The 24,968-nt window shown below is 41.5% G+C and overlaps 1 protein-coding gene across 6 annotated transcripts in view; it reads right to left on the bottom strand.

The window, feature by feature from the left end:
• The window catches only part of caskin2 (CASK interacting protein 2), a 116,314-nt gene that overhangs the window by 88,247 nt on the left and 3,099 nt on the right, over positions 1 to 24,968 (bottom strand). The window lies entirely within an intron of this gene.

Below are 24,968 nucleotides of genomic sequence, written 5' to 3'. Positions count from 1 at the left end.
AAAACATGAAAATGTCAGCAGATAGCATTTCAAAAATCTTCAAAAACCATTTCATTAGTAGAATAAAAAAAAAGAAAAACATCATGGATGGACCCTTTTTCATGACACTCCCTTGAGGCTACGAGATATCAATACGCCATTTTAATACAGTGGACTGGAAAATATTTACATGTGATTAAAATGCGACATGATTTGAATGTGGATGGCGCCTCGTTTCCCAGCTGAGAAGTTTTTTATCATCATTATTTCATAATGGGACTTGACCTCATGGTTACCATTGAAAAATTTCACATCAGAAGGGTCTGTTTATATACAGCATTTATATCCACAGGTTCTATTTACATAAGGGGAAGATATGGCCTAATGGTTAGAGAAACAGTTTTGGGACCAAAAGGTTGCTGGTTCAATTCCCTGGATCAGCAGGACTGGCTGAAGAGACTGCTCCAAGACTGAAGAGACTGCTCCAACTGCTCCGGCAAAGACATGCGGTTAGGTTAACATGGGGCAGCCATGGCCTGAAGGTTGGGCTGACGTGCCCTTGAGTGCCCCAACTGCTCCCTGGGCGCTGTGGTATAGCGCTGCCCACTGCTCTGGGTGTGTGTGTGCGCTCATTGTTCACTTGTGTGGTCGTGTGTGTGTTCACTGCTTCAGATGGGTTAAATGCAGAGTGTATGTGTGACAAATAAAAGTTTGGCAAGTGTGGTGGCATACCTTGTGTCTGATTAGCCAAAGAAAACCTGATGAAGTGAAATCAGTTCGGACGGTGCCCACCCATAAAAAATAAAATAAATAATCTACATAAACATAACTGTCAGTCCTTGACTTGCCTTAAATGACAAATGAATGTGAAAGATCCACTAAATCACAATTAACCTCCTGATTATTACCAGAAAGGCAACATCAGAGGTCACTAGTTTTCTACAGAACACCTTGAAACGTTACCATTTAAAAAAGAAAAAAAAAATGCAAATATGTATATATTTTTTTCCTTTGGTTGGTTTGTGTTACATACTGTACATATCAAGTCACTGCATTCCAAAAATTGCACTATATAAAAAACCATCCATCCATTATCCGTAACCACTTATCCTGTGCAGGGTCGCAGGCGAGCTGGATCCTATCCCAGCTGACTACGGGTGAAAGGCGGGGTACACCCTGGACAAGTCGTCAGGTCATCACAGGGCTGACACATAGACACAGACAACCATTCACACTCACATTCACACCTACGCTCAATTTAGAGTCACCAGTTAACCTAACCTGCATGTCTTTGGACTGTGGGGGAAACCGGAGCACCCGGAGGAAACCCACGCGGACACGGGGAGAACATGCAAACTCCACACAGAAAGGCCCTCGCCGGCCACGGGGCTCGAACCCAGGACCTTCTTGCTGTGAGGCGACAGCGCTAACCACTACACCACCATGCCGCCTAAAAATTAAACCATAATAGACAGACAGACAGACAGAATAAAACCACCACCAATCCACCTTTTGGCATATTTTTTTAGAAGGTGGGAGAAAACCAGAAAACCCTGAGAACATGATAAACCCCACACAGACAGTAACCCGAGATTGTGACGTGGCAGTGAATGTGATAAACATGTGATATACTAACATGTATTAGTCTGGCTAACGCGACTTCAAAGCTCTGCGAGCATTTGGTCTGGCCAAGCTATTAAGCCAAACCGTTTCCCAGAGCCCGTGGTTGACCCGCTTCCCTGAAATGCCTCAGTTTGCTATTGGTTGAAGCCAGAAAAGGCTGTGATGAAGCTTAAACCAATCACATCACTCTTTCCTCTGACGTATGTGACGCGACGGGGCTAACTGGTAGATTAAACTCTTACCGAAGCCGGTCGGGAGCAAGGCGAAAACGTCCTTCCTTTCAATAAATACCTCCAGGGCTGCTCTTTGCTCCGTTTTCAATGAGAACTTCCCGCTGAATGCTTTCAATACAGCATCTACCGCTGTGTTAAAGGCTTGCCGCTGCTCCATGTTCGTAATGTTTCTAGTGAATGAAGCGCTTCCGGCATAGATTCTGTAAACAATCTATGGCTTCCGGTCGCAGTTCTACTACGTCACTGCCTTGAACACGCCTCTACCCAGGGCCGTTGGAGATGCTCAAAGTTGATTGGTTCCCGATTTTTCGGGAGCTTGGAAATGCTGTAGATAGCCTGCCTGGCCAGACTAAGCTCGGAACAGGCCCTCGTGTTGCGTCACGCTTAGGATGGGCGGGCCCAGGCTAAACATGTATGCCTCCTCAATTAATGCCGCTCGCCTCTTTGCCTAATTTCACACTATTTTCTTGTTTTTATACACTTTATTGTTTGGATTGTTCTTCATTACCTTGAAATTCTTTCTATTTGTCGATCCACTGTAAAACGTGTATATAAAAAAAGTTATTGGGGGGAATTTTTGCATTCAACCCTGTATGGTATAGAGCATGTTCAAACTGATATACACTTCACCATATAACAGTGCTGGATGTACGCTGGCCTTGGACAGATGGACAGCAAATTTTGTGCATGCTTGAGACCTCGACCCACTCCCAAAGGCCTGATCACAGAGCCTGTTGTGCTGTGACAGAGCCTCCCTATAAATCTGCATGCCATAGCCAGCGGGCAGCGGGCACTCTATCTACAGACGCCTGCCTGAACTTTACAAATCACAACAGAGGATGGAAAAGACGTGGCACTGAAATGGCTGCTGTGGGCCTTTTTAAAAAGAGTTCAAGTTTCAACATGATCCAACATTCCAGACATTGCTCACCCACCCTGTGTTTCACTCACTCTCTATCTCCTTTACACACACACACACACACACACACACACACACACACACACACACACACACTAACACAAACAGTCTTTGTATCAATCAACAGTGGTCTTTTCTCTCTGGATGCTGTGCTGTATCGTATGTGGGCATCTCTCTGTCAAATGGGCCGCAGTCAATTAAAGTTCGCTTGGTACAGAAACGCACACACTAGGAACATAGTGATGATGGGACCTAAACCTAATACCAACCCATTTACTTCCTGTTGTAGGGGTGTTAAGTACCCTGGTGATGCCGAAACACTCTCCTGTATCTACAACGCTCAAAGATAAAGAGAGTGGAAGGACAGGGTGGATTTAACACGTGGAATTCAAACAGCTTGACAGTATGCTATGGGCTCAATGCAAATACGTACAAGTCAGTGCAACATGGGTCAGTTGGTCAGTTAGGTACTCAAATAGTTAGTTAATATCATTAGTTAGTCAGTAAAATGGTTGGTTGGTTGGTTGGTTGGTTGGTTGGTTGGTTGGTTGGCCGGCCAAGCAATTAATTAGTCAGTCAATTAGCCATTTAATTTTTTTCATTATTTATTAGCTCGTTCAGCCGACAGGCGATGAGTTTATTCCATCATGTGTTGTCCGTCATCTGTCTGGCGTCGTCCATATTTTACGGAAATCGCTTCTTCTCCCTCAAGTCTTCACTGATTTTTATTCTTTTTGGCAGGAAGGTGGGTCTGCCTGGGATGCATATAGCTTCTACCCAAATTTGCATAATTGCAATTAATAATAAAGATATGGAGTAATTAATTAATCCCTAACCAGCAGTTTCCACACAAATCGCTTCTTCTCCTTCAATTCTTCACCAATTTTGATTCTTTCTGGCATGAAGGTAGGGGAACCTAGGGTGCATAGAACTACTACGCAGATTTGCTTCATTACAATTATTAATCAAGTTATGGACTAATTAAGCCTTAATGAGCAGTTCAGCAAAAATCACTTCTTCTCGGTCAATTCCTCAACATTTTGGATTCTTTCTGGTAAATAGGTCGGGATTCCTAGGGTGGATATCGCTTCTATATACAGCTTGTATAGAGTCTGCAACATTTATTGCGCAAGATGGCCCACTTTAGATCGTTCCTTCTGGACTAGACAGGGCCGGAGTGAGCTACGCTGTCACTGATGGTCTTGTTTAGCTTTGCCTGAGGGTAAACAAATTTAAAATAATTTTACAACAATAATAATAAGGCAGGGAAACCACAACAGCTAAAGCGAATTACTGCAAACCCGTACATAAAACTAAGATTGCATGATGATGACAACTAGCTTAGTAACAACATATAAATATTTAAAAACAACAAGTTAAAGGCCTAATAAGGCTACGTGTAGAATTGCACTTAATACATCTTGTTCTCCATGTCCGTGGATCGTCAGGGTTGGAAGCAGACTGCAAGCATAAGGTGTGATACTGCAGGAGGACGGACTTGTAGGAGGACAGTGTGAGTTTGAGTTGGTGAGTTTCTTGTAGTAGTGTGTTCCAAATTCTCATTGTTTTTATCAGGAATGATCTTTGAGATGTGGAGGTCCTGCAGAACGGCTGTTTGTACTGTACATGACTCCAGCTGTACTGTTCTTACGATTTCTTGTCGCTTTAGTGGAACTAACAGCAGATGGCAGGACTTGGGGATCAATTTTGGCTAACTCAGTGACGATCTTGAAGAATAGCACCATGTTGAGATAATCTGTCGGGTCGTCAGTCAGTTAGTTATTTACAGTCATGGGAAAAATAAAGTACATCCTCCTTCAATTCTATGATCTATGATTCTATGATTCTACTAAATCCCAATCGTGTGGCTGTCACTGACCTCTATAAACTTCTATAGTGGGCCAGAATTTCTCCAAACGACACGACAGACTGGACTGATCAACTCTAACAGAAAATGTTTCCTTCAAGTTATTGTTGCTAAAGTTGGTTCTACTGTACGTTACTGCATTAACACACAGGGTGTACTTATTTTTCCCCACTTTGTTTCTGAATGTTGGACTTTTTTTTTTTCAAAAATATGACTACATATTGAAATCTGCTGATGTTTTTGGTCACGTGAGGTTAGTTATTTCTTGAAAAAAAAAAAGTCAGTGAGGGCCATACAATTGTTATTTAGGTGCTGATAAATAAAAACAGAACTGAAGGAGGGTGAACTTTCTTTTTCCCGTGACTGTATCTAGTCAGTCAACAAGGTATTTTTTGTTTCTTTGTTTATTTGTTTAGCTAGATAGTCAACCAGTTAGTTAATTATGCATTTAATCAGTAAATCAATGAGCCGGACAATTAGTTATTAGTTATCTAGTCGGTCAACAAGTTAATTATTTTTAATCAGTCAGTCAGTTCGGAAAGTGAAAGTCCTTCCCATGCCAGGATCTGGTCTTCCCAGGCAGTCTCTCGTCTCAGTACTAACCAGACCCTTAAGGCGCATTGAGCGGCGCCGATCTCCACTTCTATAGCCCTCGGCCTCTCGCCTATTATACAGCTAGGGTTACAGTGGGGGGGCGGGTCCTCTGGTAACCGCGAGGAGTTTGACTCCCCACTCGCATCTGTATCGCAGCGTGCCTCACCGGACGGCAGTAGGTACCATTTTTATGATGGTCTTTGGTACGACCCGATTTCAAGTAGAACTCGGGATCTCCCGGTCAAGAGGCGAACATGATAACCACTAGACCAGCTCGCGGTAGTCAATCAGTTAGTCAGTCACTAACTATTAACACTAACTACACCTGTGCTGCATGCATGTTCTATTAACCATCCCCAAACAAGAATTTGGAACTGTCACATATGATAACGGGCCAAACGGTTCAGGTTTAAAACGCCTCTCAACCTGCAGACATAACATTTCATCCCACATCAGCAGCTCAAACGTAATCTGAGAAAAACCTTGAATCTGACAATTTTACTCACAACATTTTCAAACCATTGTCTATGCCATAGTGGAGCAAAATGTCCTCAAAAGATATACAAGTTCTTTTTGAGTAAACAAATGATTGAGTGTTAACAGTGATTCTGTTCCTTTCATCATTTCAAGCACTTCGGAAGCTTTAGGGGTTTTACTCAAACACCCAACTGGCAGTCCTGAGATTTGAGCTTCCATTTGCAAACGCGCAACTATATAGAGGACCAGGCGAAAGTTTCAAAAGACACACCTGCTAATTCAGTGGGGTTTTTTCTTTATTTTTATTGATTAAAGGTCACTTCATGTCTTAAAGCAGGGGTTCTCAACCTTTTCGGCTTTAAGGCCCACCTATTCAGACTCATAACGAGTCGGGGCCCATTAAAAAAGATCCCTGATTATTTTGGCTCATCTTTTCTATTAGAATCTAATAATCTACTGTAAAGTGTATTAATGGAATACAACATCACTCCCTGTTACAGATCTGAATCCAGGAATTAAATAAATGCAATTAAAACAAACTGCTTTTAATTGTAGGTATTGTATTTAAAACTGTATGGCTGTGCCAGAAGCCAAACCCATGCCTGCAGGGCATTCTCACTCAAAAGGAATTAATGATCCAAAAGTGGAGTCTGGTCCATTAACACAAGAACTTATTGCCATGTTTGTGTTCAGCAAACAAGCAAGTTATTAAAACCAAGAGGTGGATATAGAAACCACTCAATGGGATTCGATCCTTACACGCTAACAAAGAAGAATTTTTCCTATGAAAGAAAATTTTTCATGAAGCTGGTTAAGATAATGACAATAGTGTGCAAAGCGTCATCAAGGGAAACAGTGGCTACTTTGAAGAATCTAAAAGATCAAACACTTTTGTTGATCGCATAATTCCACATATGTTCCATGTGTTATTTCATAGTTTTGATGTCTTCAGTATTGTTCTACAATGTAGAAACTAGTCAAAGTATCTTGAGCTACTTTACAGCATGAAACGCTGAGAAGCTGGGTTGGATTCCACATCTGCTGGTTGGGATATGAAGTGAGGCGGAGAGTAATTCCTTATCCATACATAGCCAGCTTGAGTGTCAGTGCTGGCTTACTGCCCAGAGCAGCGACTAAATCCATGAGGATGTGTGGTTGTGTGATTATGCTGTCTCAATAAATACTGCGACTCACTTCATCGCTCACACTTCCTACTTAAACACAAGAATAGCAACCAAAGGAAATTACGTGTGAGTTGGATTCCAGTCTGCGCTGAGATTTAAAGGATCATTTTTACACACCTCTGCTGCCTGACAGGTAAACACCTCCTGCTTCCGCAAACCAGCCTTACCTCAGGGTGGAAAATACACCAGAACGTCACGGACGTAGTAACTCATCTGGCCGGCCATCAAAACGGCCCTGACGACAAAAACATCAAACAGAACCGAAACGTGACGATGTGAGAGAGAGAGGACCGACCTCCACCACGAACTCCTTACAACAGGAACATCAACAAAGGACTCAATTTTGTTCCCCGAGGGAAAATCGACCCAAAACATCCATCAGAACTGAATTTGGATGATAAATGAGAGAGGATACAATTCTCGTCAGAAGAAAGTGTTAAGTGACCTAATGCATGGTTTTCCCCAAAGCGTTTTAGCGTATCGGGCCCGATACGCTCGCTCTGCCTGCCGATACGCTTAGTCACTTTAGTTAAAATCCGATACGCTTAGATTTATAGCGATACGTTAAATTTCCTACCCACAAGTAACTTGATACATAGGAGAGCAAATAACAGATCCATTTACATACTGATTGATATGTGTGTTAAACGAGCGCTCTTTTTTCCAATGTTTGTGTTGATTCTGTCAAAGTAATATGTCCGAGTGGTATGATGTAAACAAACTAATCTGTTGGCTGTGTCAAGATGACGTGTTCAAACCGTCCAATAAAAATATCGAAAAAAAACGTCAGACATCCTGGAATTTTCTGATTCATTATAAGCGATCTCATTGGCTGCCGATGTCGTCCCCCACCGGACGGACAAAGCCGACTGATTTTAATCACAAAAGTTTGACCTCGTCTATCATCATTATGGCTTCGATCAAAGATTGGTTGACTAAACGTCAACAAACCCACGTGAGTGATGGCGCACAAACCCAGACAACTGTCACAATAAATTAATTAATCAATCACAGTGTGATGTCACTGGGATCCATTTAACAAAAGAAGGCTCCGGATTATTCTTTTGTTAAAGGCTCACAGCGACATCACACTGACAAATACGCTCATCATTATTATTCGCAATTATGCTACATTTGACACCAGTTAACAAATTCTCTTCATGAATGTGTTTATAAGTACATAAACTTTCTGCAAACTTAAATGTATGAATTAAGTTAAGCTTTCTTTTCCTTTAAATATGTTTTAATCTTAATCTAGTCCATTTAATAACGTGCCAAAATTTAAGCTTTATAATATGCAGTTGCCTTACTTTTCTTTTCAGTGCATCTTAGTTATACTGTACATACACTACCGTTCAAAAGTTTGGGGTCACTTTGAAATGTCCTTATTTTTGAAAGAAAAGCACTGTTCTTTTCAATGAAGATCACTTTAAACTAATCAGAAATCCACTCTATACATTGCTAATGTGGTAAATGACTATTCTAGCTGCAAATGTCTGGTTTTTGGTGCAATATCTCCATAGGTGTATAGAGGCCCATTTCCAGCAACTCTCACTCCAGTGTTCTAATGGTACAATGTGTTTGCTCATTGCCTCAGAAGGCTAATGGATGATTAGAAAACCCTTGTACAATCATGTTAGCACAGCTGAAAACAGTTGAGCTCTTTAGAGAAGCTATAAAACTGACCTTCCTTTGAGCAGATTGAGTTTCTGGAGCATCACATTTGTGGGGTCGATTAAATGCTCAAAATGGCCAGAAAAATGTCTTGACTATATTTTCTATTCATTTTACAACTTATGGTGGTAAATAAAAGTGTGACTTTTCATGGAAAACACAGAATTGTCTGGGTGACCCCAAACTTTTGAACGGTAGTGTATATTACGGTAATTGCATCAGAAACATTCTAAATCATTACAGTTATAGTAATACAGCAACTTATTTTAAGGTGGCGGGTCTTAGGTTCAGATCCCTTTGTGATCAACAGGAGGTCATGATGATCGAGTCTCTTCATTGGATTGCATAAGATGGAGCAAGCCACTGTTCATATTTTCATGCACATTTTTGTTACAGCACGACTTGATCATAGGTAATTAAGGGATCCCGTAGATTTTCAATCGATCCTAGACCTCAGTAATCGATAACAAAACAGTTTAACTTGCATGTTGAACTTTAAAGGGGTCCAAAATATAACATATACGGTTGCTGATGTGACAAAGTAACGTATTCATAAGTATTCTATCAAATTTATGTACTAGAAAACAACGAAATATCTTGGTAATTGTAAATATAATACTTTATTAATAGTCGGTACGCTAAACCGCACAAGAGTCGCCATTTTTAAAAGACCGTGACGTCAGCCCTACCCACTGCACTAGTGGAACTCGTGTAATCATGGCGTCGGGCGCATCAAGTGAAAGCGACAGCTCTGTCGAATCGTACGAAGAGATCCTGCAAGACACACTGCAAGCAGGCTATGGCTTAGAAGGGTACCAGTTTGAACCTAAGAGAGGTACTCTCAACTCCGGTGATGACGAAATAAGAGAAGAAAGCTCGGATGACGGCGAGGATGAGACCGATACTGATGCTGAGCGTGGGGCAGAGCGTCTGCGTGCAGGTGACACGGCGTGGTGCTCGTGCGGAAAATGTAACGTGGAGTTGCTCACGAGTCCAGCAGAATTTATTTGCTGCAATGAGATAGGCGCCACCCGTGGACTTGCGAAATCGTCGCAAGAGGCAGAAACAAGTATTTCCAACCTCAATGAGCCATATTGTTTATTTACAACTGGGCACATACATACGTCATAAGTGTTACGCAGAGAAAATTAAGGTGCATTCTGATTGGATAAAATTAATATCATGGTGGGCTGTTCAAACTGCAAAAATAGTTTGCTCGAGCTACTTTCAAAACACTAACTTTCCAACCTTAGAACAAAAAACTTTTGTAAGTCTTGAATAAGGTTCGTCATTGTGTGTTTTATTGTTACTCTATATATTGCCCTCTGTTCCCCTTTAAGGTGAAATTTCAAATGTGTTTACATTAATACTATTTAGGCCAGAAATCACTGAAACACTGGTAAAATCGATCCTATAATCATCATGGATCTAAAACCTCTCAGAGACCCTGAAAATGCACCTGAGAGCATCCATTTTCAAAACATTTTCCGGGGGGGGGCCACGCCCCCGGACCCCCCAGTTTCACTTTGTGCCTTCGGTGCTCACTTTCACGCTCAATTGTCTGTGTATTATCATGCCAGAATTTAGGGCTTTCATTTTTTTCTGGGGAAAACACTGTAATGACTAATTCGTTAACAGAAAATTGACAATACAATGACCGAGTGTTGTGCAGAAGGTCGAGTTCTTTCAAATAAAACGATCAGAACTGAAATCCTTTGAGAACTGAAGGAGATACGATTTAACTGAAAATAAACAAATTGTTCACAACAGGAAAATCAACAAAGAAGAAGATGACCAAGTGTTGTTCCTCGATGGAAGATCGACCCAAAACATCGATCGGAACTGGAATTGAATGAGAAATCAGAGAGGAGATACAATTCTAGTGAGAGACCTGGAAAAAAAAAATTCATTAATTTGGCCTAATTAGTCACTCGTTAGCAAAAAATGAGACAAAACAACGACCAAGTTTTGTGTGGAGTGATGAGTTCTTTCAAACAAAACAATCGGAACGGAAACCTGTGGAGAACTGACAGAGGAGATACCATTTAACTGAATTGTGGACGACGGACGCCACGCCACGCCACGCCGCTCGGCCTTATGGACAGATGAGCTAATAACAAGGTTTATCAGTTACTTTATGAGAAAAAAAGGGGAAAATTCGCACTAATTCGCTTCATGTTTAAAATCAACATGTCTTATCTGGTTTGGAGAGTTACTTAAAAGCGGTAATGTGAATCTCATCTCATCTCATTATCTGTAGCCGCTTTATCCTGTTCTACAGGGTCGCAGGCGAGCTGGAGCCTATCCCAGCTGACTACGGGCGAAAGGCGGGGTTCACCCTGGACAAGTCGCCAGGTCATCACAGGGCTGACACATAGACACAGACAACCATTCACACTCACACTCACACCTACGCTCAATTTAGAGTCACCAGTTAACCTAACCTGCATGTCTTTGGACTGTGGGGGAAACCGGAGCACCCGGAGGAAACCCACGCGGACACGGGGAGAACATGCAAACTCCGCACAGAAAGGCCCTCGCCGGCCACGGGGCTCGAACCCAGGACCTTCTTGCTGTGAGGCGACAGCGCTAACCACTACACCACCGTGCCGCCCTAATGTGAATCTCAACTATGAAAAAAAAAAAATACTCCAAATTGTCTTATTTATAAATTTATTTATTGCTAGCAACTTATACACACAAGTAGCTTTTAAACAATGAATACTATATAGCGAGACCTTCACGAAGTCAACCTCCTCGCTTGTGGCTGGGTCGAAATCTTCACTTCCTTCCACTTCACACTGCAGAACTTTACTCCTTTACGGTTGTGACAAATTGACAACAACACTACAAGATTAACATTCGCTACCAAAGAAACATCTCAGCCATTTGACGCTTCCTTGGTCCGACCGTGAACTGATCATCACCTGCAAGAGAACATGACGCTCTGAAGTCTGAGATGAGAATAATCAGAAAGTGAAGCACATTTTGTTTATAAAGACGAAATCAGAAGTCCTTGTTGTGAAAAAGAGGACTGGGGGCATGATGATATTGTCCATCCATGAGTTCTAACAGTGTTTTCACAGTGACATTACCTCCAGCAAAACAGGAAAGGGGTCATTATTCTTTCCCCAGTCGAAAACAATGGGTTTCTTAACCAAGCCATCTGGACCATGATGGAAAGCATTCCTTAAGTGGAAACAAAAAATTTCCTTCACCATATTTCTGTGATTTAAATCGACTGTATGAGGTCATATACAACAACAACAAAATATGAAGCAACAGTAACCTACTGTACTGTAACGTCAACCTACTTTAAAAGCAGGAAGTGTTTGTACTGAAAGCTGTGTTTATATGTCACCAAGCACAGTTAACACATGAATACGGCAGGTTTGGATGTGAAAAGAAATCTGCACCATTAAAGGAGCACATGTTCATTAAATATGCATTAAACGTGTTCTCGACATGGCTGGCCGTGTTATTCGAATGGTTGTGAATTGTTGAACCTTCCCCACCGCCTGTATTTCAGCACAGGATGGTGAGATGTTTGCTCTGCCTGGCCCAGATGGAGTGCATGCATAATGGCCATAGTGATATATGAAGCTCACAGGCTGTGTAAACACAACTAACTCTCCGTCACCGATCCTCTGACGTGGTATGGTCGCAGCAGGAAGTGAAGGGAATGAACAGCACACATGGCTGGAAAGAAAGACAAAGATAAGAAAAAGCAATCCCCAAAGAAAAAGATAACTCCCTTTGCTGCATTGTGATGGCAAGAAAAGAAATGGAGAATTAAGAGTTTACTGACATTAAAGAAAACGCAAAACTAAAAGTTTTATTCATCTGAAGTATCTTGCATAATTGTGGAATTGGATGGAGACGATTTTTTACAAAAATTCAGCTTGTGGTTTGGGTTTGTGGTTTTGAACCACTCCAGTATATGCTTCGGATTGCTGTCCTGTTTGAAGGTGAACTCCTGTAGACTGGAACAGGTTTTCTTCTAGTAATGCTCTACCTTTAGCTTCATCTATTTTCCTATTCCATGCTCACGAACAGCATTTCCACAACAGGATGCTCCCGTCACCATGCTTCACTGTTTGGATAGTGTTCTCACTCATGGATTTCTGTCAAACATAGTTCTATTTCATAAAATTCTTGACATGCAAGCTTTTAGAGAGGCCAGGGTGTGATTGTCCTTTGAAAAACGTCTCACATCTGAGTTGAGTTCATTCAGAGATAACCCTGGCCTCCTGATTGCTTCTCGGACTAATACCTTCTTTACCTGATCATCGCCCTTTGGTGGACAGTCTCCTCGAGGCAGAATAGTGGTTGTGCCATATTCTTTCCATTTTTAATGATGGATTTCTTGACGCTCTGACTGATTTTCAAAGTTAGGATTATTAGCTCATCCGGCCAGCAGGCGATGAGTTTACGCCATCATGTGTTGTATGTCGTCCAGCTTCCATCCGGCGTCGTCCACATTTCACAAAAATTGCTTCTTCTCTCTCAATCCTTCACCAATTTTTATTCTTTTTGGCAGGAAGGCAGGTCTGCCTGGGGTGCATATAGCTTCTACCCAAATTTGCATAATTAGTCCTCAAAAAAAAATCTCCCAGCCTTACTTGCCCAATGGGCGAGCAACACCCAAAACGCACTCGCCTGAAAAACAATTCCACTTGCCCAGAACTATATTTTATTTTGGAGAGGACAGAATGCAGTTGATTTTTTTTAATATAGCTGAAGCAGCATAATTACGATAAATCCACAAAACCATAACACCAATATATGCAGACACATTCAGAAAGAAAAGTTCTAGTAGCAGAGGAATTAATAATTTAGGGTATATTAAGCTGTAGAGTTTTGAAAGAGTATAATAATAATAATAATAATAATAATAATAATAATAATAATAATAACAACGCTGGAGCTTTGTTTCTGTCATCAGAGGAACTCAGTCCTGTGCAAAATGCCATCGTGGAATCAGAGTGTAGAAATGAACCTACAGTTCGACAGAGTTCTACACAAACACACTGAACTTTACAACAGCCGCACGCATGTGAAACGGAAATAAATCAACTAAGGCAGGAAACACTATTTTGGATAAAATTGTTATTGTCCGTTACACACTGATCAACCTGTGTGACTCAGCTGTGCCTCTGAATCGAGAATTAATGAAAAGGGAACTGAACATTAACCGTTTACTGAAATTATTCTTTCAAGGCTGATTATAGTTACTGTATGACTACAGCTACAACTGGAATGCGCTGATTCTGTTAGTGTTTGTAATTATTGTACCGACTACTATTAGATTAAATTAAAACCTTACGTTATTGTTTGAAAGTCTAGAGCAAGATATTCTGTTATTTTACAAATAACACTTCAGATATTGTTTTAACAATAATAAGCATCACTGTATAAATGATAGAGTGCAGATAGCTGTGTAACTACATGTCCTTGGGGTTGATGAGACATGGACGAGTGGGAATAAGATCCAGCCCACAGTTCAGGTCAGAGCCCTTTGAGAGTAAATGCTTTGGCTTTCATAACATTCTGTTCCCAAAAGCTGATGTCGGGAAAAATTCTTTACACAAAGAAGGTTTTCTTGCTCCTGTAGTTTTTTAAAACCGTTCTTCTGTGTCGGGACTCTTCGGGGAAAAGGAATGCATATTCCAACATGTAGCTAATGCTAACGCTAGGCCACAAATCTGCACCATCATGGCAGTCGTTTCGAGGAATTTTTATACAGGTCAGAACCGCAAATAAACTCTAATTTCCACGTATATCTATCCTTCACTTCTTTCTGACTAAGATTGTCCAAGTAATCCGGTAGTAGAGCTTTTTTAGCTGCAGTTTTCTTCAGACAACAGCAACAGAAGCCGGACATCTCCGCTTAGCTTCAGTCTGTGAACAGCCAATCAGCGGGTCCCGTATGTGTTTTACAATTTTTATGTCACGATTTACAACCAATGGGAGACGCCCTTTGTCAGCTGTCCACCAATCACAGGTCCCCGTGCCACGATGGTGGTATGTTGATGCATATTTACAAAATAAAAATATCATTACAAAATATATGAAACTATCAAAAACAATTAAAAAATTGTAATTATACACACACACACACACACACACACACACACACACACAGAGTATATATGCACACTGGTTAGAGGTAAGGAGCATTATTCAGTGATATTGTTTATTATTAACTCCAGTCGTGACATAAATGTTCCAAGTTGGACACCTGCCCGCTTCAACCGCGCTGCTGGCACATGATGTCCTTGACCCTCGTCACCCTTAGCCAACTGATATAATTACGTCATTACGTGGACCCCTCTGAACCGAGCTTTTCCTGTACACTTGAACATACGCATACTTCGATGAATTATAACCAAAAACAAGGAAATTTGAATTATTTCCTCAAAATAATTTTTGTACTTGTATATATTGTCATGTTGATGAATAAAACTTTTTAATGCATTTCCCATGAAATGAGACGAGCTACTTTAGACTGGTTCCCTGCTCTCTTAGTGCCTGGGTGCCTGTTGTTTAGGTTGCCAGCACTAATTTTTGTCGTCCAATCGGACGATCACCATTAAAGTTTTACTCGACCTTGCACAGACTTTAGCCGTTTCAGACGATCGGACATGAGGTTTTTCGAGTATTGATAATTACGATTAATAATGAATAATAATAATTATAATAATATAATCAATAATATTGATTAATAATAATTAATCAATCCCTAACGATCAGTTTCCACACAAATCGCTTCTTCTCTCTCAGTTCTTCACCGATTTTGATTCTTTCTGGCATGAAGGTAGGGGTACCTAGGGTGCATAGAACTTCTACCCAGATTTGCTTCATTACAATTATTAATGAAGTTATGGACTAATTAAGCCTTAATGCCTTAAGCAGTTCAGCAAAAATCGCTCCTTCTCGGTCAATTCCTCGCCGTTTTGGATTCTTTCTGGCCAATAGGTCGGTATTCCTAGGATGGATATCACTTCTATATATCGCTTGTATATAGTGTATATAGCTTACAACATTTATTGCACAAGGTGTCCCACTTTAGATCGTTCCTTCTGGACTAGACGGGGCCGGAGTGAGCTACACCATCATTGACGGTCTCATGTTTTCTTTTTTAGTCTGAAAAGTGCTCTCTTACGGAATATGCTGCTCAGATACAAATTTTTCTGTAACATTTAATTTTGTGCTGGAAAAAAACCCCGAACATTTGGAACTCTAAAATGTTTTTGATCTGACTCGATAATGTAGAATTTATAAAATAGAAATCTACAACAAAGTTTGTACTGTATGAATGTACTTTTGCACAGTACTGTATTTGTACATATAATCCCAGTACAGTCCATTCCTATTCCAAGTCCTACCATTACAAAATGTGGAAAGGTTCAAATTAGGTGAACACTTAATTTTGCGAAACACTTTAGGTTACATTCATATGCTTGTTGTTACTTTTTGATGTTTGCGCTGCTTATTTAACACATTACAGACACAATACACACCTCTGTCCTTGGGTGATCTGGATGATTATTATGAGCTCTAGACTATACGGTACGTCTAGGAGCACTTTCTCTGTTTTTTTGTTCATTGTTTTTTTCTGGCCTACTTATCCTCACCGGTGGTGTAGTGGTTAGCGCTGTCGCCTCACAGCAAGAAGGTCCGGGTTCGAGCCCCGTGGCCGGCGAGGGCCTTTCTATGCGGAGTTTGCATGTTCTCCCCGTGTCCGCGTGGGTTTCCTCCGGGTGCTCCGGTTTCCCCCACAGTCCAAAGACATGCAGGTTAGGTTAACTGGTGACTCTAAATTGAGCGTAGGTGTGAATGTGAGTGTGAATGGTTGTCTGTGTCTATGTGTCAGCCCTGTGATGACCTGGCGACTTGTCCAGGGTGAACCCCGCCTTTCACCCGTAGTCAGCTGGGATAGGATCCAGCTTGCCTGCGACCCTGTAGAACAGGATAAAGCGGCTACAGATAATGAGATGAGATGAGACTTATCCTCACCTGGTTACATAATAGAAACAATAGGAGGATGTGTATAGATGCCGTAGAGCCTCTATTCATTGCATCATTTGCAATAACACAGGAGAAAAATAAAGCCGAAAGCCTGATGAGGATGAAAGCTACAGAGCAGGGCAATAACAAACGCAACCTCATGCAGATATTCATTACAGCAACGCTGCCATTCCCACAGGACTCCTATCATACACCAAATAACGCATTCCCATAATAACACCAGTGAGAAAAGAGACGCAGAGAAGGTCTGTGCAGTTATCCTGAGTTACGTTAGCCTACAAGGTGCACTGATGCTCATATTCATATCTTTAATAAGACAGCACAGACCTGAAATGAGGCCAAACTGAAAATATATGCATGCCTACATGTGTTGTGTCTAAAACTGTAACTTTTCATCATTGGTGCATCAATGCGAAGCAAGGAATCTTCCAAAACAGACTTTTAAATAAAGATGCAGTGATATGTGGATTTGAGAGAGATACTAATATTTGTAACGTACTGTACATGCACTGATCAGCCATAACATTAAAACCACTGACAAGTGACATGAATATCATTGATGATCTCATTACAGTACAACCGCATGATACTAAACCGGATCAGGGAGGACATTGACCCCCACCTGAGGGACAACCAGAACGGGTTTAGAAAGGCAAGGTCCACCGTATCTCAGATCCTGGCCCTAAGGAGAATCATCGAGGAGGTGAAAAAGAACAACCTCACAGCGGTCCTCTGCTTCACTGATTTCAAAAAAGCATATGACTCAATACACAGAGGCATGATGAAAATCCTTAAGGCCTACGGAGCCCCCCCCCCCCCAATCTACAAGAGCCAAAGTAGTCACCCCGGATGGTGAAAGCGAGGAGTTCGACATCCTGGCAGGAGTGCTGCAGGGAGACACCCTTGCCCCCTTCCTCTTCATCATAGCTCTGGACTACACACTAAGGAAAGCCATCAGTGAGCGGGAGCAGGAGCTTGGCTTCACAATTACACCTAAGAAGTCTAGAAGAAACCCTGCTGTTGTCCTGACAGACCTGGATTACGCGGACAACATCTGTCTGACGTCTGACCGCGTGGAGCAGGCACAGGAGCTCCTGAGTAGAGTGGAGGTGGAGTGTGCCAGGGTGGGCCTCAGGCTGAATGCCAAAAAGACAGAGGTTATCAACTACAACATCCCCCTGGACCACCTGCCTCTCGAGACAGCAAGGGGCAGTGCACTGGCAGAAGTCAGTGACTTCAAGTACCTGGGCTCCTGGGTTAATTCCTCTGAACAGGACCTTAAGGTGAGAAAGGCACTGGTGTGGAGGGCCCTGAATGGCATGAACAGTGTGTGGAACTCCAAACTCCCCCGACACATCAAGCTGAACTTCTTCCAGGCGACTGTTGAGTCTGTCCTCCTGTACGGCTGTGAGAGCTGGACTCTGAAGCCCTCCATGCAGAAGTCCCTGGATGGATGCTACACCAGAATGCTGCGTGCAGTGCTAAACATAGACCGAAACCAGCATATCACCAACAAGCAGCTGTATGGAGGGCTACCAAGGCTCAGTGAGAAAGTGGCGTCAAGGAGGATGAAGCTTGCTGGCCACTGCCATAGACATTGAGAGCTCCCAGCCAGTAGACTGGTGCTATGGGAGCCAACACATGGGCAGCGGGCATGAGCACGTCCCACCCCAACATACGCAGACATGCTGAGGAGAGACGCAGGAGTGGAGAGTTTTGGGGAACTGGCCGGATGTATGGAGGATCGAGATGACTGGAGACTCTGCTGTCAAGCTCATCTGAGGACGACTTGATGATTACAGTGGAACCTGTTGAGGGGCGGGGTTTATTAGGCAGCAAGAGAACAGTCAGTTCTTGAAGTTGATGTGTTGGAAGCAGGAAAAATGGGTGAGTGTGAGGATCTGAGTGACTCTGACAAGGGCCAAATTGTGATGGTGAGATGACTGAGTCTGACCATCCAAAATGGTACATCTTGTGGGGTGTTCCCGATAGTGGTGCAGTGGTTAGTACTGAACAAAAGTGGTTCAAGGATCCAAAGGACAACCGGTGAACCGGAGACAAGGTCATGGGTGTCAAAGGCTCATTGATTTGATTCACATGGGGCATGAAGGTTAGCCCATATGGTCCAATCCCACAGAAGAGCTACTGTAGCACAAACTGCTGAACAAGTTAATGCTGATACCTTTCTGTTTTAGCCAGCATTAACTTTTTCAGCAGTTAGGATTGGACCATATGGACTAGCCTTCATGCCCCATGCGAATCAGTGAGCCTTCGACACCCATGACCCTGTCACCGGTTCACTGGTTGTCCTTCCTTGGACCACTTTTGGTAGATACTAATCACCGCATTTCAAAATATTCGGGGGGGGGGGGGGGGGGGGATTCCCCCAGACACCCCTAGCATTAGCGCACCTTTGGCTTCGCCACCGCAAATTCCAGAGCTGCCTGCTACTTCTTTTAACTGGCTACTTCAGATTTTCTGGAGAACCCTGTTATGAATTTGAAGCCATTTCATTGACAATTTCTTTTGTCCCATCATTTCAGCTACGCTATCAAGCGAATTTGCTTAGTTTCAAGGTTGCCAATCAGTGATCTTACTAACTGTCAAAATATAACCTCAACCTTAGATTCAGACTCTTACAGAGCATTTGATACCTTTATTTGCACTTTTCTTTCCATAAATGTCAGAATCTTCCAGGTTGCAATCTTTTTATCTCATCTCATTTCTGGATGTCCATCATTCTGTAAGAAACAGTGAAAGGCACAATGGCTTTTTCAGAGCACATTGTAAAACCTGTGGTTAGTCATCTGCCCTGTTACCCAACTTGTCTCTTTGTATGAAAACAGATCATTTTGGCTGTGTTTATTACCAAAAATGTACATCTAGAGATCCTAGGCTTGCGAGACTAGCCTAAATATGTTGCAAACGGGTATGTTAAAACGATTTGCTGTTCCTGTTTACATTCGTAAACAATGCCGTTTCATCAGATTTCCGCTCCTGAACTCTAACTCTACGTGTATGTTGACACAAAGTGATAGGGATTTCTCTCAAGGGTAAATGGAAAGGGGAAGTCGATAATGGAGTGCTAAAGACAAAGCCCTGGAGTGACTCACTCAGGAGATTCCTTCGTGGCTTGTCCATCTGTTCTGAAAAGAATGGGATCAGGATTAAAAACTCGACCCACCCACATGAACAACCTGCTCCTAACTGAGGCAGGCATTTCTGCATACAGATAAAACGCTTCAGCTCAATGCTGCTGATCCTTTAAACCTAGTCAAACACTGGTGTGCTAATATGTTGGGTGACAAGAACAAGCCAGAACAAGCAAAGTGAACATAATTAGCTTGTTGTATTCTAGTCGTATTCCCTTTCCTTGTAAATTAATCTGGCAGATCACGACATGGGCCGTCCCAGTTTTGGAAATTAACTTGTCTAATTTTCCAGCAAGCGCTTATTGTGGACATCAGAGTGAATCTGACACTACAATGGCTGGGATTTGAGATGCTGTTACCCAAGACTCTGGAACCAAAAAAAGCTACTTCAATATTGTAAATGTAGAAGACCAAGACTATGCTGACAAAATACAGTAAACACCAAAGGGGATGTCACTTTCCATCCATCCATCCATCCATCCATCCATCCATTATCTGTAGCCGCTTTTCCTGTTCTACAGGGTCGCAGGCAAGCTGGAGCCTATCCCAGCTGACTATGGGTGAGAGGCGGGGTACACCCTGGACAAGTCGCCAGATTATCGCAGGGCTGACACACAGAGACAAACAACCATTCACACTCACATTGGGATGCCACTTTGACTACTGTTAATGAACAGGTTATTTGTAAAGGTAGCTTTTTAACTATATGACCAAAAGTATATGGACACATCACCTTCCCAAAATGGGAAAGGTGGCCACAAAGTTGGAAGCACACAATTGTACAGAATGTCTTTGTATGCTATAGGCTTACGGTTTCCTTTCACTGGAACTAAGAGACCCAAACACGGTCCAGCATGACAATGCCCCTGTACACAAAGCAAGCTCCATGAAGATATAGTTTGCCAAGACTGGAGTGGAAATACTCAAGTGTCCTTCACAGAGCCCTGACTGAACTCAACCCCACTGAACACCAACTGCATCCCAGACATTATTTCTCACCCAACATCACCTCACTAATGCTCTTGCAGCTAAATGATCACAAATCCCTACAGTCATACTCTAAAATCTAGGGGAAAGCCTTCCCAGGAGAGTGGAGATGATTATAACAGCAATGAAAGACTAAATCTGGAATGGGATGTTCAACAAGGCCATATCAGCGTGATGGTCCACAATCATTTGGCCATAAAGTGTAGTTCCTTCCCCAAAGAAAACATATTAAAGCCGGTGGGTTTGCTATAATATGCAGTATCACCCAAATTATGCTTCTGAACTGTTACTCATACCCCTTTTCCACCAAATCAGTTCTAGGGCTGGTTCGGGGCCAGTGCTGGTGCTGGTTCACAACTCGTTCAACTTGCGAGCCAGCTGAGAACCAGTTTGCTTTTCCATAGCTCGCGGGGCTAAGAGAAGCCACGTCATTACGTCACTGTATACATCAGTTACGTCGCTACGTTTGCATAAACCTTGGTGTGAATATCGAAGCAAAAACAACGCGGAAGCAGCAGCAGCAACAACAACAATAATAATAATGGATGACTTTGCGTTTGTACAGCTGCTGCGTCTCGTCGCTTAAAAATGGCGATCTTTCGCGGACTTGTTATTGTTGTTGGTCTTAACAACTCCGCCCCCCGCTGACGTAAGCGGTTCTTTCCTCTGGCCCAGCAGAGAGTTGGTGCTAGCCTGGAACCGGTTTTTCTGGCCCCAGAGCCAGTTCTTTGTCAGTGGAAACAGAAAACCCGGTTCCAAACTAAGCACTGGCCCCGAACCAGCCCTGGAACTGCTTTGGTGGAAAAGGGGCATCAGTGGTTCAACTATAAGCAAAGAGGTTTCATTTTCAATTTTTGGATCAGACTCTCAAAACAAACAGCGAAGATGTCGACTGAGACATTACTTCATGTAGCACTTCAACCATTCTTTGATTCTGTAATATATTTGGAATGGTGTATTAATTGGTGAATTGGATCAATTAGGTGCCTCATCATCATTCATGTGATCCCTTATATGGGTAAGTTGATAAGCACCAACCATTGAAGGGTGTCAGCATCGAGGGCTATCAAACCTTTGCAGCCATGAGGAGGCTTGTACACCAGGCAGGGGTCAATCAAATGTTCAGTGACTTGGGGTTTCCAACAGGTATATAAATTTCAACTCCCTGTTCCAATTTTTTTAGAGGAAGGAACAGGTTTTGCCAAAGCCAGTACATAGCCGGTTCAGCCAGACCCATGATTGGCATGTCACACCAAAATGGAGGCCATGCTGTCTACCTGGTAATGGTGGCTCTGCTACAGTTTCTAGTTGAAAACTATAATATAACTAAAGACTGTAAACTGATCCTCCAATGAAGTACCTTTTTACATAGAATGATGAATAATGATCTAATTCCTCAAGTCTGTCAATACTTACTTTAACAGCCATGCAATAATGACAATTATTATCCATACAGGACACTTTATTATCTGATGGAATAAAAACATGTGTTCTGTTCCCTTCTAGCGGGTTTCATTCATTTGGTTTGATAGCATGCAGTATTGTTAGCATATCGCTTATCCTACGTGTATAACGTCACTCTACCCAATGGAGAATGAGCGTTGAATATGGTTTACAATATTGCATGGTTGTCAAGACAACATATCACACGTCAGAGCTCAAATATTCAATGAGAAAGTTTTCTGTTGTGCATGCACAGAACCATTTCTTTGCTCGCTGGGAAAGAGAAAGACGAGGCTAATCTAGTGCTACTGCTAGGATTAGCTATGCTATAATTAAATACTAAATAAATAAACTGAAAACTGAAACTAAAGACGCGTTGAACACCCGAAAGGTTACCAAAACTTCATTAGATATTCTTCACGCATATTTACAAGAGAAAAACATACCAACAGACATCAAAAAACTGGAAAAGAGACGCATCAGAGACGTAAAACTTCCACGCTAGTGAGCGACTGTGACAATTTGTAAACAAACATGGCCACCAGTTTGGCTTCGTTAAAAACAGAAGATTTTGAGAGAATTTTGTTTGCCAGGTTGCTCTGTTGTGTGTAGTTGTCGATGTTGATTCTAAAAGTAACTCAGTAAATTCCACAGGGAAATGAATCCTTAAGTCTGAGTGAAAAATACTGTGGCAAGCGTGCAGGGTGGAAGAAGAGTCTGGAGACAGAAATCTTCATTTCTCAGTCGTTAACCTGTGCTACTTGCTCTCGACACATTAGATTAGATTAGATAAAACTTTATTGATCCCTTTGGGAGGGTTCCCTCAGGGAAATTAAGAATTAAGATAGCACTGGCTTGACCGCTTTATTAACATTTGCTAACACTACTGATGAACGCTACACCGGCTGGAAGGTCACTTCACCGCTGCGCCGACTCGAAGGTAAACTCGTGTTGGCCTTCGAGAATGCTGATATGAAGAGAGCGTGTCTGTATAACAATAATATTAATAATATTAATGTATAATATTGGCTGGCTTTTTTCATGGTCTATCAGATATATTCCATTCAGCTACTTGTCTTTGACTCGTTCAGTATCATGCTCGCTGAATGGAATAGATCTGACAGACCACTCAACACCAGCCAATATTTTAATGATAATACAGTTTTGCATTTTCAGTTCAGATTTCTATTCAAAGACTCAAATTTTATTTTATTTATTTTATATTTTTTATGATTTTTGGTGTAAGAGTTCTTGCTGGTGTATTAAAACTGTGACAGGAGCTCAGGACTTCACTACAAAACAAATTACGTGCCGAAAAACAAAAGCGTGAAGAACAGAGAGGGAAATTGCATATTTCTCGTCACCACATCAGATTCTATAGAAAGAAATGAATGACTGAAAGAGACCATTACTGACTTATTAGTAAAATTAAAGGCTAAAAAAAAAATTATAGGATTTGTTTATAATAATCTCATAATATTAAGTACATTTAACAGTTATTCCACGAAATCGAGTCGTACATGAGCTGATAGGCGGCGAGGCGCATAGCACCGAGTTGTCTATAATCCATGTATGATGAGATTGAGTGGAATAACTGTTTTATTCTATCCACATTCACTGGATTTTGAGAAACGGAGCATTTTTATTTTTTGCAAATTCAATAAATAAAAAACTTCATACAAAACATCTGACAAAATCATTTCTGCTTAGAAGGTAAACAAACCAGCGAAATGACAGGAGCAATTTGTGAAACATATGATAATAATAATTCTAAATTATATATAATCACACACACACACATTCTTACCATCAAATACTTTTATTCCATATTTTGTTGCTTTTTGTGTATTTTTGGGGTTTTGTTTTTGAGTAGAGTTTTTATTTCATCCTCAGTTGATTCAGCAACACGCTCCACCATCTTGTTTTTCTCTACTCACAGTATATGAGCTGATAGACTAGTAGTAGCCAATCAGAGAACGTGATTGCTCATATCCAGTGAATGTGGATAGAATAACTTTGTATTCAAGATGTTCTTACTTTTGTAGTGCAGATCTGATTCACTCTTAATTAAGTAAATTTTATTTCCTTAATTTATTTGGTACTTTTTTTTTTTTTTGGCTCTGAGGTCAAGAATGTCATTCCTGGTAACGGTGTTTGCATTGTTATCAAGTATAATGACAATAAACTGAAACGAAACTGAAACTATTGGTACTTTATACATTCCATCCAAGTAGATCCACATGAAGTTAAAAATCCTAAACAATCCAAAGACTCCTGCAGGTTGTTGGCATTTAATCAATAAGTAATTAATGTATTGTTGCATCCTTTGCAGAAATATCATCAGATCAGCATCAAAAATGAAGGTGAAGTGTGTGAGCAAGCATCAGATCAACTCAATCGCAGAGTTCATTGATCATTTGCTCCGTTTTTTCGCTTATCTTGTTCGGCTTCCAGGCCACGCAGACAAAATCTGGTTAGTGACGATCAAATACAGCTCTGAGAACATCAGCTTCCTGTTCAGACATCAAGCTTTTGGCCTCTTACTCCCAACACCCATTTAACCAGAACTGAGAATTCAACAACTCTGTGGTGTAAAGCTAAATTAATGCGAGAAGATCATCCAAAGTGTATGAGAAATGGTTTAGTGAGCTCTACAACTACAACTTTTGCTGAGTAAAGGAATGAAAACCAACACTGGGAACGTGAATTATCACAAAACAGAAATACTGAGGTCAACATTCATTTGAGTCAAAGTTCAAGATAACTCTTTCTTGTGAACACTTTTTTTCTATGTAAACAAAAACT

This window comes from Neoarius graeffei, chromosome 14 (genome assembly GCF_027579695.1).
Source record: "Neoarius graeffei isolate fNeoGra1 chromosome 14, fNeoGra1.pri, whole genome shotgun sequence".
Lineage (NCBI taxonomy): Eukaryota > Metazoa > Chordata > Actinopteri > Siluriformes > Ariidae > Neoarius > Neoarius graeffei.
Note: the sequence above shows the minus strand (reverse complement) of the source record. Positions and strands in the feature narration are given on the sequence as shown.